The following is an 18636-nucleotide window of genomic DNA, read 5'->3' on the forward strand; positions in this document are numbered from 1 at the left end:
GTACTGAGCCTAATGCTGAGGAGAAACAAGCGTGCGTTTGTGTGTGTGTCTGTGTGCGTGCATACGTGCACATGCCTTCTGGACCCCACAGAATGACTGACTACTGGCTTTTCTTGAAAAACACACAGAAGACTTGAATAAAACTCTGATCAGAAAGGCACGGTTACTGACCTTCGACAGCTCTCTCTCTCCTAATAGTAGGTGTCCTTGAATCTGTACCTATTAAAGCACTTGATATTCACCCCACTTCAGCCCCACAGCACTTCTGTACATATCTATAATTTATTTTGATGCCTGTCTTCCCCTCTAGACTAAGCTCCGTGTGGGCAGGGAATGTGTCTATCAGCTGTTATATTGTACTCTCCCAAGTGCCTAGAACAGTGCTCTGCATAATACACATGACACAGTAAGCGACATTGGTTCACCAATAAGGAAAACAGCATCTTAATTACTGCTTCCTGTACTCACCGCTACTGCCCCTCCCACCCTCAACCCCAAGTTCGCTCAGTTCCTGGCTGCAGGAACAAGCAGCTCGTTGGCTATCAGGAAATCCAGGCAGCACCAGCAGTGACGCTGGCAAGATTTTCCTGGAGCTAAGGTCAGAAGGTGTGGAAAACAAGATGGACTCAGGGGATCAATGTGGTGGAGATGCTGCAAAAGGAAATTCAAGAGAGAAAATAAGAGCGAGAGAGAAGAATTCACCACTTGGAATGATTTATTGCCATTCTTTTTTCCTACTACTTCCCTCTTGATTTTCCTTTGCAGATACTGTGAGAATTAGGAGGTAGATGACCGGAGCCTGTTGGAGGCAATTAGGAAATCTGAATTTTCATCCTGCGGGGTGCCACCGGGCTTGTGGAGCACATGTTGACAGTCCAGGCACAATGCCAGGCAGATTGATCACCATAGGGTGGGCAGGGTGATGTCTGCTAATTCTGTTGAACTGTAATAATAAATTATGGTACTTGTTCAACGCTTACTATATGTCAAGCACTGTTCTGAGTGCTCGGATAGATATAAGGTAGATACAATGTAACTGTACTCTCCAAATTGCCTATTACAGAGCTCTGCACCTAGTAAGTGCTCACTAAATACCACTGACATTGATTGTGGAATGGGGAACTTGGCAGTGGACCATCTCAGACTTTGCTCATGAGACCTATCTGCCCCAAGATCTGCATATTTCTAGCATTTGGGGGCTTGTCCTCTAGGACTGTAAGATCACTGTGGGGAAGGAACATATCTGCCAACTCTGTTGGATTGAATTCTCCCAAGCACTTAATAGAGTTCTCTGCATATAGTAGGCACTCGGTAAATACCGCTGTCTGACGGATTGATAGCAATTGTTTCCTTTCCCTCAGTTGACTGTCCAGTGGGAGGGCGGTCCATCCTTCATGTCTTGCCCGCAGTAACTGTAGACAAAACACTGATCCTATGTTTTCGCTGTGGGAGGTCCTACAGCAGGGGGTACTAAGTAAATGCCAGAGATTCCTGAATTCAGTGATTATACACTTGCTGCTTCCACTTCCTTTTTTGTCACCCACTTCCCTTGAGAAGCTCATTCATTCCCAAGGTTTCATCTCACCCACTTATGGGTAGGGATTGTCTCTACCAGTTGCTTAATGGTACTTTCCAAGTGCTTAGTATAGTGCTCTGCACACAGTAAGCACTCAATAAATACGATTGATTGAATGAATGATTGTCTTGCTGGCGCCTCTCGCTCAGCATATCCAAAAGTGAACTAATCTTCCCTCTCAAATCCAGCTGGCAACATTACCATCCTCTCAATCCCCGCAGTCTGCAATAATGGCATTGCCCTTGATTATTTCTTCCCTCTGATTCATTCTCTATCTCTCTGTCTCCAAAGCCCTTCTGTTCTTCCTACACTACATTTCCACAATCTACCATTTCCTCTCCCTCCTTACGGCCACCATGCTAATCCAGAAATGGATATCAGCCTACTTGCTGGTTTTCCTGCCTTTTTCAAAAATGTCATTCTGTTCTTTTCTCCATACTTCTCCAAAACCTCAGATTAATAATAATAATAATAATAATAATAATAACAATGTTCATTTTAACAATAATAATAATACTGGTTAAGCACTTACTACATGTGAAGCACTGTACTATACTCTGGGGTGGATACAAGTTAATCAGGTCAGACACGGTCCCTGACCCACACGGGGCTCACATCTAAGAGGGAGTAAAATTTAATCCTCAGTCTTCAGACGAGGTAACTGAGGCACAGAGAAGTTACGTGATTTGCTCAAGGTCACACAGTAGCAATGTGGCAGAGCCGGGATTAGAACCCAGGTTTCCCGACCCAGCCCCGTGCTCTTTCCATTAGGCCACACTGTTTGTCAATCATAATAATAATGTTGGTATTTGTTAAGCGCTTACTATGTGCAGAGCACTGTTCTAAGCACTGGGGTAGACACAAGGGAATCAAGTTGTCCCACGTGGGGCTCACAGTCTTAATCCCCATTTTACAGATGAGGTAACTGAGGCACAGAAAAGTTAAGTGACTTGCCCAAAGTCACACAGCCGACAAGTGGCAGATCCGGGATTCGAACCCATGACCTCGGACTCCAAAGCCCGGGCTTTTTCCAGGGAGCCACGCTGCTTCATTCAATCTATTGCATTTATTCAGCCCTTACTCTGTGCAGAGCACTGTAGTAAGAGTTTAAGTGAATACTTAGAATTAGAAGGCACAGTCCCTGCTCTTAAAGGCCTTCCATAACAATTACTCATAATTACATAATAAACACCTATTCCTGTCCACATCAAGTGGGTACTCCAGGTCTGAATACATTCCATAGGTTCTCTCCTATTATTCATCCAAACTCTTTCTCCCACTGTACCCCAGCTAGCTTATCTATTCCCTTCAAGCTACCTACACATTTGGTTTGACTCTCCTATGGACAACCTCTTGCTCCTGCCATCCTCCACACCTGAAACTCTCTCCTACCTGGGTTCTCCTCATAATGAAATCACATCTCTTCCAGGAGGTCTTCCCTAATTAATTTCCCATCTCCCTATTTTATATTCCTGCAATTCCCATTTCAGCACCACTAAACCACTTAAGCATTTAAGTATTCATAAAACCTTGTAGCATTCCCATATATATTGTTTATAGCTTATTAATTAGCATTAACTCATAATAATAATAATAATATTGATGGTATTTGTTAATCACTATGTGCCCTGAACTCTACTAAACGCTGGGGTGGATATAAGCAAATTGAGTTGTACACAGTCCCGGTCCCACGTGGGGCTCAAAGTCTCGATCTCCATTTTACAGGTAAGGTAACTGAGGCACAGAGAATTGAAGTGATTTGCCCAAGGTCGCACAGCAGATAAGTGGCAGAGCTGGGATTAGAACCCATCACCTTTTCTTCTTTGTCCATCCGCAATGTCCTTTAGTGTCTGCCTCCTCCTCTGGATGGTAAGCAGCTCGAGGCCTGGGATCCTATCTACTAGCTTCATTGTACTCTACCCGATTGCTTATTAGAGAGTTCTGCACAATAAGTGCTCAATCAATACTATTGATTGATAGGGATCTCATCCTGCTGCCTAAATAAGTGATTAATGATGTCTCTTCTATACTTTAAATAGCAAGGGAATACGTCATCAACAATGATTTTGTTTTCCAGGGTTCTGGTAAACTTTTTTGAAATTCTAGATAGGAGTCAGAATCTGATTTCCAACTGTATGATAATATTTTAGTGCTTACTGTGGACAGCACAGTTGGAGAAGTAGCAGGGACTAGTGGAAAAAGCACAGGCTTGGGAGTCAAAGGACCCGGGTTCTAATTCCAGTTCTGCCACTGCTCTGGTCTGTGACCTTAGGCAAGTCACTTGACTTCTCTGTGCCTCAGTTCCCTCATCTGTAAAATGGGGACTGAGGCTGTGAGTACCATGTGGGACATGGACTGTGTCCAATCTGATTATCTTCTATCTACTTCAGTGCTTAAAAGAGTACTCAACACATAAAAAGCACTCAACAAGTACCATAACAAAACAAAACAAAAAAGGCACTGTACTAAGAGTTCAGGAGAATAAAATAATAATAATAATAATAATGGTATTTGTTAAGTGCTTACTATGTGCCAAGCACTTTTCTAAGCACAGGGGGAGATACAAGGTAATCAGGTTGTCCCACATGGGGCTCAAAGTCTTAATCCCCATTTTACAGATGAAATAAATGAGGCACAGAAAAGTTAGGTGACTTGCCCAAAGTCACACAGCAGACAAGTGGTGGAGGTCCGATTAGAACCAACGACCTCTGACTCCCAAGCCCATGTTCCTTCCACTGAGCCACGCTGCTTCCGTATAGAGAAGGAAGACACAATTTCTGCATCAAGAAGCTTACATGAGATCAGTGTTTGGCATCATCTTGTGCAAATCCCTGATTTCTGCCTCTGCAGAAGGACAATATGACAACATGTGTTTCCCAGTCACTACAGATTGCGAAACACTGGCTAATTCCCTACTGTTAAATTCTTGAGAAAATCTCTGTTCAAAGTACCTCAGATATTCCTGAGAAAAAAAATCCTCTCGGGATCTTAGGTAGAAGAATGTCAAGTTTAATGCCGGGGTCATTTTCAAAGATTAAACATAAGTAATTCCTTTATGGAGCCCCCAAGTTGAAGTCAACCAAAAGAGTCCTGGGGTTTGAAAAGAGGGGGAAAGGTTAAAATGCCCCTTCACTTTAAAATGCTGTTTTTAAGCTTTTGTGGGCACAGATGTGACAGTTGCATCACTACAGTTAATATCAAGATTTAAGAAAGAAGGGTAAAAATGAGAAACAACTTAATGCAGCAGAGTGGCTCGGTTAAAACTGAATGTATTTACACTTTGAAAAATATTTTTTCTATCCAAATTGTTACCCAAATCCACACTCCACCATCCGCTGTCATTTTGCTTCTGCAACAATGCAGACAAGAAAGAAAAGTCTGGTTCTCTAAGACACCTATGATCAAAATGGTGGAACTTGGTGCCCCTAAATAGTTTCAGTCCTAGGACCTGCCAGCGGTGTTCTGGGCCACCTGGCGTCCTTTCCTGAGGGTGAAAGGGCTGGGTGAAAACAAGTTCAGATGGCACCGAGAGGCACATTGTTGCCTCGAGCATCCGAATCATTTTGAAACCACTCATATCTTTGTTACTAGATTAAAACTTCATTCACGGGAATCACCGGTCTCAAAAATACCTAAGCCTCATTGGCACACAGAAAGGCAATGTAGTAGTCATAGTAGTAATAGAAGCTATTACGCGATCACTGAGTGCAGAACATTGTACTGAGCACTGGGAGAGAGTACCCAGGTGGCAATTAAACACAGTCCCTGTCCTTCAGGGGGCTCACAATAAATTTGCGGCTTACAGTCTGATATCTGCCATAGTGAAGATGGGATTTATTGTGTAATGGCTTGATCTTCCTCTTTCCCACCATTTATTGCCAGAAGACATAGTAATGCTCATTGGTTTTGAGTGTGTCATGGCACATGTAAAGTGAGAATGCAGCAGTATAACCTGTACACGTCTATCTTTCCTGGGTTTGCAGCTAATAATGTAATGATGGTAATGGTTAAGCACTTACTATGTGCAAAGCCCTGTTCTAAGAGCTGGGGTAGATACAAGGTCATCAGGTTGTCCCACATAGGACTCACAGTCTTAATCCCCATTTTACAGATGAGGTAACTGACGCAGAGAGAAGTTAAGTGACGTGCCCAAAGTCACAGAGCTGACAAGTGGCGGAGCTGGAATTAGAACCCACGACCTCTTGCTCCCCAGCCCGTACTCTTTCCACTAAGCTATGCTGTTTCTCTGATCAGATCAAGAGAGCTCTCTGGTTCTGTTTAATGTTCTTTACTACTAATTGGTTTTCATTTCAAAATATCAAGTTGAATCATTTCCACATGTGGATCCACATCAAATGGCAGGATAAGATCATCAACAACGAGGTCTTGGAACACAGTCAGTTGCCACCATTGAAGCCATAATCACAGTAACACAGCTGTGCTGAGCAGGACATAGGAGTAGAATGAATGATTGCAGGATATCAAAGCACTGCCTACACGGGGAACTAAATAGGCTATACATAAAGCCAGGTGGGAAGAATAAATGATTCACAACTTTAGTCAAGCAGTGTCAAAGATTGCAAAATACCCACGGACTTCTGGAAAAGCACTGCAGCAGCAGAACAGCTCGGTTACCGGTAGTCACGGAGGAGCTAGATCGGATACCAAGGGGCAGAGATTATTCCTGTATGGTTCAAACCCAACCACAGCAGAAGGAACTATCCTTAAATGTGAAAAGTCCCCAAAGAAATGCTGATTATGAACCCATCTTTTTAGCCACATGGATAGAATCTCATCATCAGTGGCATCATTTTCGAGCATAAAGTTAGATATATATGCATGTGTTCCCAACTTCAAACATTTTTCACTGAAAAAGATTGTTCCCTTGTGCCCCATGTAAAAATCAGACTACTAACCAAGAGTTGCTTTGGGTATCATTTAATATTGCAGCTTACAAACCCTAAAACTGTTTTATGCTTTAACCTTATGCTCTAGGCCAACAGAACAAGGATGTGCTGAAGTTTAATGAGGGTTTAGCAAGTATTCTTGGAAACCAAGGAGCTGAATTCACCCTGGACCCATGCATGCAAATTAGGAGAAGCTATACGAGAGACTAGAAGGGGACTTAATTCTTATTAAGCGAACACTGGATGTGCATCTTGAGATCTCCCACTGTATACCCACACTTCAAAAGAGTATTTCATCCTGTGTAAGACACACACCTTCCTGATAGGTAAGAAAGTTATAACGCTAATCACTAAGCATTTTTCTGACTCCCTACAAGCTTCACACCTGAGTCACACTCCCCCATTGCCCCTTTCCATTGGATAGGGTGGTGCATCTGCCAATTGTCAGCTGTGTGACTATGAGCAAGTCACTTAACTTCTCTGTGCCTCAGTTACCTCACCTGTAAAATGGGGTTTAACTGTGAGCCTCACGTGGGACAAACTGATTACTCTGTATCTACCCCAGCGCTTAGAACAGTGCTCTGCACATAGTAAGCGCTTAACAAATACCAACATTATTACTGTGTTAGATGGGTTCCGGCTCCCTGATATCTCCTTCCCCTTGCCCCCTTATAAAGTCTGCACTGCAACCTGCCCCCGGCCATGCCTCTCCCAGGAAAGTTTCCATTTTCTAAAAGCCTTCTATGCCTCCCAATCAGGCAGTGGAAGAAAGGGCAGAGGTTACGGAGGCAGAAGGAAGCTGGGTTCTCAACTTCGTAGAGCATGAGTCAAATCCAAGAAGATGGGCCTGAGTCCTTGTCTGGAAGGCAAAAGGCAAGGGTCATCCCTAGTGGAATGTGAGATTCAGGGCATATTACCAAATTTACTGCCATTGACTAGGGAAAAGGGCAGGAAGGAGGAAGGGGAGGTTTAAGTACCTGGTATTTATACAAGGCTTAGAACAGTGCTTGGTACATAGTAAGTGCTTAACGAATACCATAATTAATTATTATTATTGAGGTCTGAGAATCTGACAGTTATAGTAATTCTACTCCAGAACAAGTCCCCTGGGTTGTTCATTCCAGGGCCTATTTGGCCCTTCTCTGAAGAGCTCCACTGCTTGCCAGAGGTGAATCCCCTAGAGCCCAGGGCTGAGCTTAGTTGCCCTTAAATCATCCTACCCCAGGGTGATTTAATGGACACTTACTGTGTGGTGAGCACACAATATACAAATGTACATCCCCTGCTTACAACGAGCTTACAGTCTAGAAAGATAGCATTTAGTAAGTGCTTACCATTTTCTGAGCATGGGGTAGGTGCGGATTATCAAATCAGACACAGGCCATCTCCCACATGGAGCTCACAATCTTTCTTAAGCCTAGTTTACAGATAATAATGCTGAGGCCCAGAGAGGTAAAGCAACTTGCCCAAGGTCACACAGCAAGTCAGTGACAAAACTAGAACTAGTTCCTAGGTCAGGTGGTTCTTAATCCCATCCCGTTTCTTCAACTCTTGTGTCAAATTTGGGGACAAATGCAACGCTCCGAAAGCGAGTAAGGGCCAGGATTTACATGAGACATAAGGAAGGGGGAGGGAGAGTGGGAAGGAAAGAAGGAAGGAAGAGAGCGGAGAAGGGAGGGAGAACATGAGAAAGACAAGAATCATCCACCTATCCCTTGCCAAGCCTGATCTATGATTTAACCAAGAATTTCATTTGCTAACCTACAAGGTTAGTTTGCTATGTGGGTTATATGGTTATGGGTACAAAATATCTCAGACATAGACACCATTAGCCAAAGTTTAAATGCAAATCTATGCAGACACTTTAAGTAGAAATAAGTCATTTTGAAGATGAAGTAGGTTCAACTTTGAAAGGATGGTTATATAAGTGATGGTAATTTGAGTCGGAAATTCTGGGAAGTTTTTTTTTGTGTGTGCGTTTCTGAGCTATTGATCTAACAATAGGGGAATATATGCATGCGTGTCCATCACGGACTTTAGACAATCATATTAAGTGCTGCAGTATCCTCAAATCACTCTTCAGATTCCGCAGTGTGGATCTACCAAGTAGGCACACCAAAATTATATAAAGGGTTAGGGTTTCTTGATTCCTTCAGGGTTAGTGTTTAACAGGAGAGGTCAAATCCCTTAGCCTGAGGTTTTCCTCCGGGTATACTCATTGGATTGAAGGTCAAGGATATTTCTGATATTTAAAGGAGCCACATCTCCCCTTCTCCGGCTCTAAACTCCACACCACAATGGCTGGCGGCTGTGAGAAGCCTTGGGGATGAGGGGCTCACTGAGCGTGTAATTCAGCCCAGCCATTACCAGATCGAGGACAGGAACTCTGTCTTGTCATTACAAATAACAATTCCTTGCTGTCCAGTCTCATTTTTTCCCTCACTCTTCGCTTCCTATTCCTTTTATTTCTGCTCCTCCCCAACTTTGCTCACTCCTCCTCGTTTTCCACCATCTCTTCCTCTCCACCCCTCCTTTTTCTCCACTTCCTCCTTACCCATCGGGAGAGCTTATACACGAGGTAGGTTACATCTATTTTTGCCTTATATCAAACAGATTCCAACTTTCTCTAAATGACTTCAACCTCAGAACCTTTTAGGTTTATAATTTCTACCTCACTGATTACCTCTGCCTTAGTGACTCTGATAGAGGATACATAGTCATAAATGTTCCCTCTTGTAAATGTATTTGGAAATATTCATTTAATGCTTCAGCTATTTTAGTATCTTGGATGACTATGTCTCCCATTATAATTTGTAATACTGAGATTCTTCCTCCTTTGACCCCTTTCTTCGGAAGAGCCAGAAAGTAATCTTGAACTTTCCCAAACTCTCAAATTTCATTTTGGTACCTGACTCTGCCCCACAGTAAATTGCTCTTTATCAATCAATCAGCTTACAGTTTTCTCCTCGCAGGTGATTTTTTGGTTTTACTGCACCTTTGTCTCACATACTTGCAATTAAACACAATTCAAAATGTGGGAAAATGGTGCTTAACATCTAGAGTCTTCAGAACCAGGCAAACCTTTTACTAATTATTCATTATGCATTGACTTGCACAAATGTCTTACGCACAGAAATATCATTTAGAGTTCATCACCCTTTCAAAAGGCTGAGGAAGCTTAATTTGATTTTTTCCTTTATTTCCATGAGGTTTGATTACATAAAGAAGGTTAGGTATGTAACCTCAGGACAGAGTTGCTGCTTAATGTCATTCTTTAGTGCTGGCCCTGGTACTTTGAGATTTCCTTCCTGGTTCTCACCCTTACCCTCTCTGTGAACAGCAACTTATGTTGGACACTTGGAGAGAGATATAATATTTTAAAGCCTATCACAAGAAGCTGAAAACAGGCATATATGTGTTAGCATTTCCCACTTAACTGTTGAATGTGGTTCTAGGGTCTGACTTGCTGTTGCCAGGAATATATCTAATGTGGGGGTTGGAATTAATTTCCCAGATCCCTTATCTTTAAAGTCAAACTATAAATGGTGTTTGATGTAAGATCCTGCGGGTGATATATGATGGTAAAACCCTAGAAGCAGAGCTGGGCTGAGAGTAATCAAGGCTGAAATCCCACCCATGATGTCTTTGGGAGTTTATTCACCATTTTTATGATGGACTCAGGAGTTCAAGTTGATAAAAGCGTTTTTTATGGTATTTGTGAAATGCTTACTACCTGCCAGGCACTGTACTAAGCCCTGGAGTAGATACAAGTTAATCAGGTTGGACAGAGTCCCTGGCACGCATAGGGCTCAGAGTTTTAATCCTCACTTTATAGATGAGGTAACTGAGGCCCAGAGAATTGAAGTGACTTGTCCAAGGTCACACAGCAGACAAGTGGCAGAACACAAATTAGAACCCAGGTGCTTCTGACTTCCAGGTCCGTGCTCTATCCATTAGACCATGTTGCTTGGAAAAGACCCTTCATAGAGCCTTGGCCCACAGACTTAGCCATGTCCTTAGCTCGGGGCACTCACAGAAATACCAACTCATGCACACCGATGCATGTGTTTCAAAGCTGTCCATGGCTTCAAAGCTTCATTCTCCCTACTTTACCTGTAAAGTTGAATCAAAAAGACACCATCTAGTAAAACTCGTTCCTTTCTTTTTGAAACAACTTCCAAACCCCATTGCATTAGAGAGCCCCATTTCAGAGCAAGTGTATATTTTATAGAAGTTCATGTAGCATAAGAGTGCTGGGTAAATTTTTAAAAGGCCCAAATCTTTGCTCTTTTTCTTTGTCCTCTCAAGCCAGCTACATCACTTCAAAAGGACTTCTCTCTTGCCTCTCTCAGATCCATCCCAGAGTGGACTGCTATGCCTTCCTTTCTGTTTGATAGCATGTTCAGAGGCAAGCCAGGAGAGGGATTTGGGGCCTATCCACTACCCTTAACTGTGGACCCCGTTTGATTCATTGTCAAACAACCACAGTGTGTTGAAATCCTCATCTCAACAAATATAGATTATTGTTTACAACCAAGGACGATCATGAGAAGCAGAGAGGCCTGGTAGCACCACCCTGGGAGTCAGAGGAAGTGGGTTCTAAATCCTGGCTCTGCCACTTCTCTTCTGTGTGACCTTGGGCAAGTCACTTCACTTCTCTGGGCCTCGGATATCTCATCTGTAAAAAGAGGATTAAGAATGTGAGCCCCATGTGGGACAGGGGCTGTGTCCAACCTGATTAGGTTGTATCTGCTCCAGCGCTTAGAACAGTGCTTGACATATGATAAGAACTTAACAAATACCATCATCATTATTATTTTTATTATGTAAAATCTCTTTATGGAACCTATAAATTCAGACACTCGCAGGCATAGTGGAGGGACGGAGCAGGACTGCCTAGCTGACCTCTAGACTGTAAGCTTGTTCATTCAATCGTATTTATTGAGTGCTTACTGTATGCAGAGCACTTTGTGGGCAGGAAACATGACTACCAATTCTGTTGTATCCTACTCTCCCAAGCGCTTAGTACAGTGTTGTGCCTGTGCCCTTTATAATGGCATTTGTTAAGTGCTGATTATGTACTAGGCACTGTACTGACTGCTTGGGTAGATACAATAACGTACTCTCCAAGTATCTACCCTCGTACAACACAGTAAGTATTCAATAAATACCATCGATTGATTAATTGATTGACTGAACACCAACTCTTCCTGTGCCATCTGGAATTTCCATAACTACATCAAAAGAAGGTGGCTGAAAACTTAAACCACCAGGACAATTGGTGAAGCAGCATGAATTCCAGAGAAATTCCCTATTCTAACTCTTAATAAATAAGGACACTGGGATCCTAGGGTTGGGACCCTAGGGCTATCCCCAGGTGTTAAGCCCCAAAAATGACCATAAAGGTGGCAAGGTTGATCAACTAAGTGTCACAAAAACTCAGTCATGTTGTGGGAGTCATTTGGAAGCTGCAGGGATCAGGAAACAGGCCTCTTTGGTGGAAGAAGCAGAAGCAAGAGACCTTGTGCAGGAGGCTCTGTCACACGTTCCTGTAGAAAGGAGCAAGTACAATCAATGGTACTTATCGAGCGCATAATATGTGCAGAACACTGTGCTATGAGCTTGGAAGAGCACAATGCAATTGGAGGACATGAACTGTGCCCACGAGGAGTTTACAGTCTTATGGGGAGTGGTCCAAAGTCAGGCTTGGAAAGAATCCTGCATTTTAACAGACAGCCCACCTTTACCTCTGGAAAAGAAACACTACCTCTGAATCCTGCCTTCTTGGAACCCCTTGCAGGGAGAGAGCACACCTGCCTTGGGAAACTGAAGAGGATCAGAAACAGGATGATTTTCACAGATGGAAGAGAAAGGACATCTCCCTCCTGAGACATCTATCCCCTCCAGGCTATCTGAAGAACAACTAGTCAAACCATAAAGCATTTCGCACACCAAAAACTAAATGTTTCATATCAATATGAAGTGAGTCTTTGGCAGGTAGAATCCACTCCTAACTCAGACTGCAGTTTTGACCCTGGGCCAAGAGATACAATAAACCTGTGATCTGAGGAAAGATCAATATGTCTTATGTTCACTTTGGCTACCTTGGGTCATGCCCACAGGGAATAGCAACAGGAATAATGGACAGCAACGTAGACCTCCCCAAATAACCTCTGGAAAACCAACCAATACCTGACAGCATGATGTTCCATCAGGGAGAAGACATTCCTCAAAGGAACAGCAGAGAGCTGGGCAGTGGCCTGCAGTGTGATTTCTGTGAGACAACTTTCCCTTGTCTTGTCTTACGCCGTTGAGTCGTTTCTGACTCGTAGCGACACTACGGACACATCTCTCCCAGAATGCCCTGCTCTCCATCAGCAATGGTTCTAGTAGTGTATCCATAGAGCTTTCTTGGTAAAAATACAGAATTGGTTTACTACTGCCGTCTTGCGCACAGAAAACTCTTGTCTCTACCCTCGACTCTCTCCCATGCCACTTCTGCCCACCGTGGGTGAGTTCTGACTTGTAGCAGATTGCCTTCCACCCGCTAGCCACTACCCAAGCTAGGAATGGAATGGGTAGGCCTCTGCTAGACTCTCCGTCTCGTAGCCGAGACGAGTAGAGTGCTAGAAACTCTCCAGGGGCGACCCTGAGAGGGGAATTTTCCCTTTCCAACCACATATTTCCAAACTCAGTCATTCAAACAGTAGTAGTCCTTGAGCACTGTACTAAGTGACTAGAAAGGTACAACAGAATCAGTAAACATGAATCTGTCCTCAAGGAAAGAGCCTGTCTTGAGAAGAATCACTCTCACAGCTCATTAACTTGTGTCTACCCCGGAGCTTAAAACAGTGCTTGGCATATAGTAACAGCTTAACGAGGACCATTATTATCATTGTTATCATCATTATTATTACATGTTCCTCAATTCCACACCAGTGACGAGACTAGTACCTGCAGATGTTGCCTGTCAGTACCTTGCCCAGTGTCACAGCATCAGGATGGCACTGAACACTTCTTCACCCAGCACAGGGTGAAGGCCTGGAATCCACAGGAAGCTATGCAGGTGGAAACACCAGAAGGAAAAGGAGAGGTTCTAGGTGGCCCACGGTCAAGTGGTCCATGTTAGGTCACCCTAGGTAAATTCAAGGATGGGGAAGGGAAGAGTTAGAGGTTTTGAATGGTCCAACTCTACCCAGTGGGTGAATGTCCAGGAGGGCAACCATCTCACAGTTTTTTCACACATTCCAGTTCCCTTGCTGGAGTCCAAATCCTGGACTGGATGGATCACTGCCTTGAACAAGTACAGCCATCATTTTTACAACTGGTAGTGACATTCCTTAAAATAACAAAAGTGCAGGAATGAGAAATCATGTTATGCCAATGACTGTTTCAATGGTAAACAAGAGGTTCGGGGGGAAGGTGGTTTGCAAACAACTGAAACAGTGCATCTTAAAAGTGAGAAATGGCCAGGATCCAGGCTTTCATAATGATAATGGTCTTCATTAAGTGGTTACTATGTGCCAGGCACTGTAGTAAGTGCTGGGGTAGATAAATGATAATCAGGATGGACCCTGTCCATGTCACACTTGGGGCTCATGGTCTCGATCCCCACTTATCGCTGGGTAGATACAAGATAATCAGGTCCCACATGGGACTTACAGTTTAAGTAGAAGGGTGAACAGGTACTGAATCCCTATTCGGCAGATAAACTGAGGCACAGAGAAGTTAAGTGACTTGCCAAGGTAACACACTAGCCAAATGGCGAAGCCTGAATTAGAATCGAGGTCTTCTGACTCCCAGGCCCATGATCTTTCGACTACACCACACTGCTTCTTCCTTGCATGTGCCAAGCATTCTGCCTTGGGTTCCTCAATAAAAAATACAGTTCTTAGTTTGTTAGCATTTTACAGGGGATGGTTCAGTCTCCAGCAAAAAACTGGGAAGGGTGATCTTAAAAACTTCTATCAAGTTCCCTACACAATGTCAATGAACTGATGCAGTGTTTCTGATAAAGCCACAGTGTGTTCTGACCAATTCATGGGTGAGATAAGACATTCTCTTTCTCTGTTTGCTCTATCATGTTCTATCAAAATCTCATAATGAAAACACATTATAGTAGAAATAACAATAATGGATTGTAATGGCAATTTTTTATCCCTTTAGCAATGCTGCAGACATTACGACGGTCTCTGGTCCATTATGAAAAAGGTATTTTCTAAAAATATCCACAGTACTCCACATATACATTAAGAATTAATAATAATAATACATTAAGAATTAATAATAATATAGAATTATAATTATTAATAATAATAATAATACATTAAGAATTAATAATAATTCTTAATTAAGAATTAAGAATACGGAGAAGCAGCGTGGCTCAATGGAAAGAGCACGGGCTTTGGAGTCAGAGCTCATGAGTTCGAATCCCAGCTCTGCCACTTGTCGGCTGTGTGACTGTGGGCAAGTCACTTAACTTCTCCGTGCCTCAGTTCCCTCATCTGTAAAATGGGGATTAAGACTGTGAGCCCCACGTGGGACAACCTGATTCCCCTATGTCTACCCCAGCGCTTAGAACAGTGCTCGGCACATAGTAAGCGCTTAACAAATACCAACATTATTAATTAATTTTCTGATCTTATCCACAGGAGATTCTGAATAGATTCATTATAGTTTTAGAATTTTGAGACAGCCACCCCAGAATAAAAAAAAAAACCCAGCAGGGCCATTTCTCTAAAAAAAAAACTACAAATAAATCAATACACTACAAAGAGAAAGAAATATAAACATTTCCTTGAATGTTTTAGAATCACAGAATCAAAAGAAATTAACATCAGGAGAGTAGGAATGCTAATCAATCAATCAATGGTATTTGAGTGTTGACTGTGTTCGGAGCACTGTACTAAGCACTTGGGAGAGTGGAATAATAACAGAGTTTGTAGACATGTTCCCTGCCCACCACACGGTCAGTGTCCATTTAATGTAGGTATCTCAGCTGGGGTCAGGGGCACTTTTCATTTTGAGTGTTGGTGTGAAGCTGGGGATGGAGTTTTGAGTGGGAAGGGCACTGAGGAGGAAGAAGCAAAGGGAAAAGAAGGAGAAAAGGGAGAGAAAGGAAGGAGGAATGGGGAAGAAGCAAAGGGAAAAGAAGGCGAAAAGGGAGAGAAAGGAGGCGGGGAGGGAAGTGAGAGGGAAGGAGGGGATGGGGAAGAAGCAGTAAGAAGTAATAATAATAATAATGGTACTTGTTCAACACTATCTACCAAGCACTTTTTTAAGCGCTGGGATAGATATAAGTTAATCAGGTTGGATATAGACCTGATATGACGCTCACACTCTTAATCCCTATTTTACAGATGAGGTAACTGAGGCCTAGAAAAGTTAGGTGACTTGTCCAAGGTCACATAACAGTCGTGTGGAAGAGCCGGGATTAGAACTCAAGTCCTACTGATGCCCAGGCCTGTGCTCTATCCACTAAGCCATGAGGAGTGCCTTCTCCTTCTCCAGCACCTCCCTGCTGGTCTTCACTGGGGAATAGGGTTGGATGTTAGTGACTCTCATCACCCCTGCCCCAGAGCTGTACAGTTACTTACCTCACCCCAACCTGATCTCATGCCCCATGACACCATCCAAGCCCTCTGGATGCTGTAGGCACAAAACAGCCATAGTTCTATATCATTATAATAACTGCTATTTGTAAAAGCTCTACTTACTGCTAGAAAATGGGATTGGACTATATTTGTTGACGGGACATCGTTCTCGCTCTACATGGGTCTCACAGTCTACAAGGGAAGGAGGATAGATTTTTGATCCCCATTTTATAGATGGGGAAACTGAGGCACAGAGAAGTTAAGTGACTTGCCCATGATCACCTAGCAGGTGCAATCAGGATAAGAATTTGGATCCCCTGACTCCAGAGTCTGATGCCCGCCACTGCCCAGCCCCCGATCGATTCTTGAAATCGCAGCCCGCCCTCACACAGCAAAACCTCCAGTCCATGCCCAGCCCTCATTCCTTCCACACAGTCTTCCCACCCACTTGGCCCAACAGCACCTCGACCTCGCCCCCTCCACGTGGCAGCCGGGAGGACTACAGCGAACCCGGGAGGGACAAGAGGTGATTAGTTATGCTACCCTTCCTATTTGAAAAACCATGGGGATGGAGTTATTGGCATTTGCCTCAGGGCCCCATGGAGCAGATGCCTATGCCTCAATTAATGTTTCTGCTTGATGTTTGCATGACCACCCGAGTGCTGCCTGGGCCTTGTAATAGCCACCCACAGTCACAGTCATCAGTCTTTGATGCTGAGCTCCAGTAAACAAGCCTGTTGATCCTTCAAATTTCTGTGTAGGACCTGAAGCACTACACAACCGGATGGATGCTTCTGGAAGGTTAAGACCACGGTGACATGGGTGATAGCGATGGCGATCGATGATCTTTCACTTAAACTCTATCTCCCATTTATTCTCGGTTTTCCAAAGCTCTGCAGTCTCCAAATCAGAAGTAAATCTTTGACAAACAAACATTCTTCTCTCTCCAAAAGCTGCTCCAACAGCTCTTCTTCAGCCTCCCCTGCACTGATTCTGAGCTGGAGAAAAGATCATCCAGATCCAACTTCTTCTATGAAGATACTCTGAAAACTTCCCACTCAAACTGTAGCTTTTCCAACGAGAAAACCCAAACCTAAACCTATTCAGGGAAAGGTTTAGGGGAAATATTGTATGAACACGTAAGCATTATGGGGCCATAATGAAGCTCATGAAAAACAGTTCCATTGACTATCTCCGTCTAGATTGTAAGCTAGTTGTGAGCAGGGACCATGCCTACCAACTCTGTTGTATTGTACTCTCCAAGGCACTTAGTAGAGTACTCTGCACACACTAAGCACTCAATAAATACCACTGATTATGATTGATGATCTCTTTATTTTTCTTCGATGAATCAAAAGGACCTTCTGGGATTTTGAAGAATATGACTACCGTAGCTAGGGAAATGATCTAGCTCAAATAATAACAACAATAGTGACAACTTTGGCATTTGTTAAGCACTTACCATATGCCAACATGGTAATAATTGCTGGAAAAGATACAAGATAAGCAGGTCAGATACAGCTTAAAGGGATGGAGTACAGGTATTTAATTCCTTTCTTAGTCTGTAAACTCACTGGGGGCAAGGAACACATCTACCAACTTTGACTTACTGTACTCTCTCAAGCACTTAGTACCGGCCTCCGCACACAGAAAGTGCTCAGTACATTGACTGATGGATAAATCCCTAGTCTTTTGACTCCAACACTGCTTTTCTATCCCCCAGATCACACTCTTCAGTGATTCCCTTAGAACAGTTTTCCTCATCATCATTACCAAGAAATGGGGCATGTGTTTTCACTTGTTTTATGGTACTTGTCAAGCATTTACTATTTGGAGGGACTGTATTAAATGCTGGGGTAATCAGGTTGGACACACTACCTGTCCCACATGGAGCTCACAGTCTTAAACCCCATTTTACAGATTAGGTAACAGGCCCAGAAAAGTCAAGTGACTTGCCCAAGCTCATAGAGCTTACAAGTGGCAGAGCAGGGATTAGAACCAAGTTCCTTCTGACTTTCAGACCCACGCTCTTCCACTAGGCCAAGTTGCTTCCCTACTTTGCTAATAAACATCGTCTCCCTGGCTTACTCCTTTACAAAATGCCACAATTCTGTGTTTGAATTGGACCCTGGCCCTGAATTGAAATGTGGCAAATGCTAAACAGTGGCTAATCAGGAAGGGACAGAAGGTTAATTAGAAAAGAGGTAGCTCCTATTGATGGACAAACATCCTAGCAATTACCAGTGATGGAAATAGATATCCAGAAGACGTTGTCTCTCATTTAATCATTCTACCTTCTACTTTTCACATCTGCCCATTTGTAACTTTTTATTTGATCACTCTCTCCTACCTCCTCACTGCTCGCTCCAAATCAAGACTACAGCATACACCGGTATCACCGTCTCTTATCAGGGCTGCAGAGATAGCCCTTTCAGAGACATGAAGGATAAATATGAAACATTAGCATTGAAACAACCACATTTTGCTTCCTTATTGTAGGAGGATATTTGTATTCAGGCCACTAATGAGACCTGCTCCGCCAGCTGAGTTATAAATCACA

General features: G+C 43.2%; 1 protein-coding gene and 1 non-coding gene across 2 annotated transcripts in view; both read right to left on the bottom strand.

The window, feature by feature from the left end:
- Nucleotides 1–18636, bottom strand: part of GRID2 (glutamate ionotropic receptor delta type subunit 2) — an 873695-nt gene that overhangs the window by 746953 nt on the left and 108106 nt on the right.
- On the bottom strand, nucleotides 13005–13142 carry LOC114815756. Its single transcript, XR_003763558.1, has one exon. It is a non-coding gene; the product is annotated as a small nucleolar RNA SNORA7 (small nucleolar RNA).

Source organism: Ornithorhynchus anatinus, chromosome 12 (genome assembly GCF_004115215.2).
Source record: "Ornithorhynchus anatinus isolate Pmale09 chromosome 12, mOrnAna1.pri.v4, whole genome shotgun sequence".
NCBI classification, from domain to species: Eukaryota; Metazoa; Chordata; class Mammalia; order Monotremata; family Ornithorhynchidae; genus Ornithorhynchus; species Ornithorhynchus anatinus.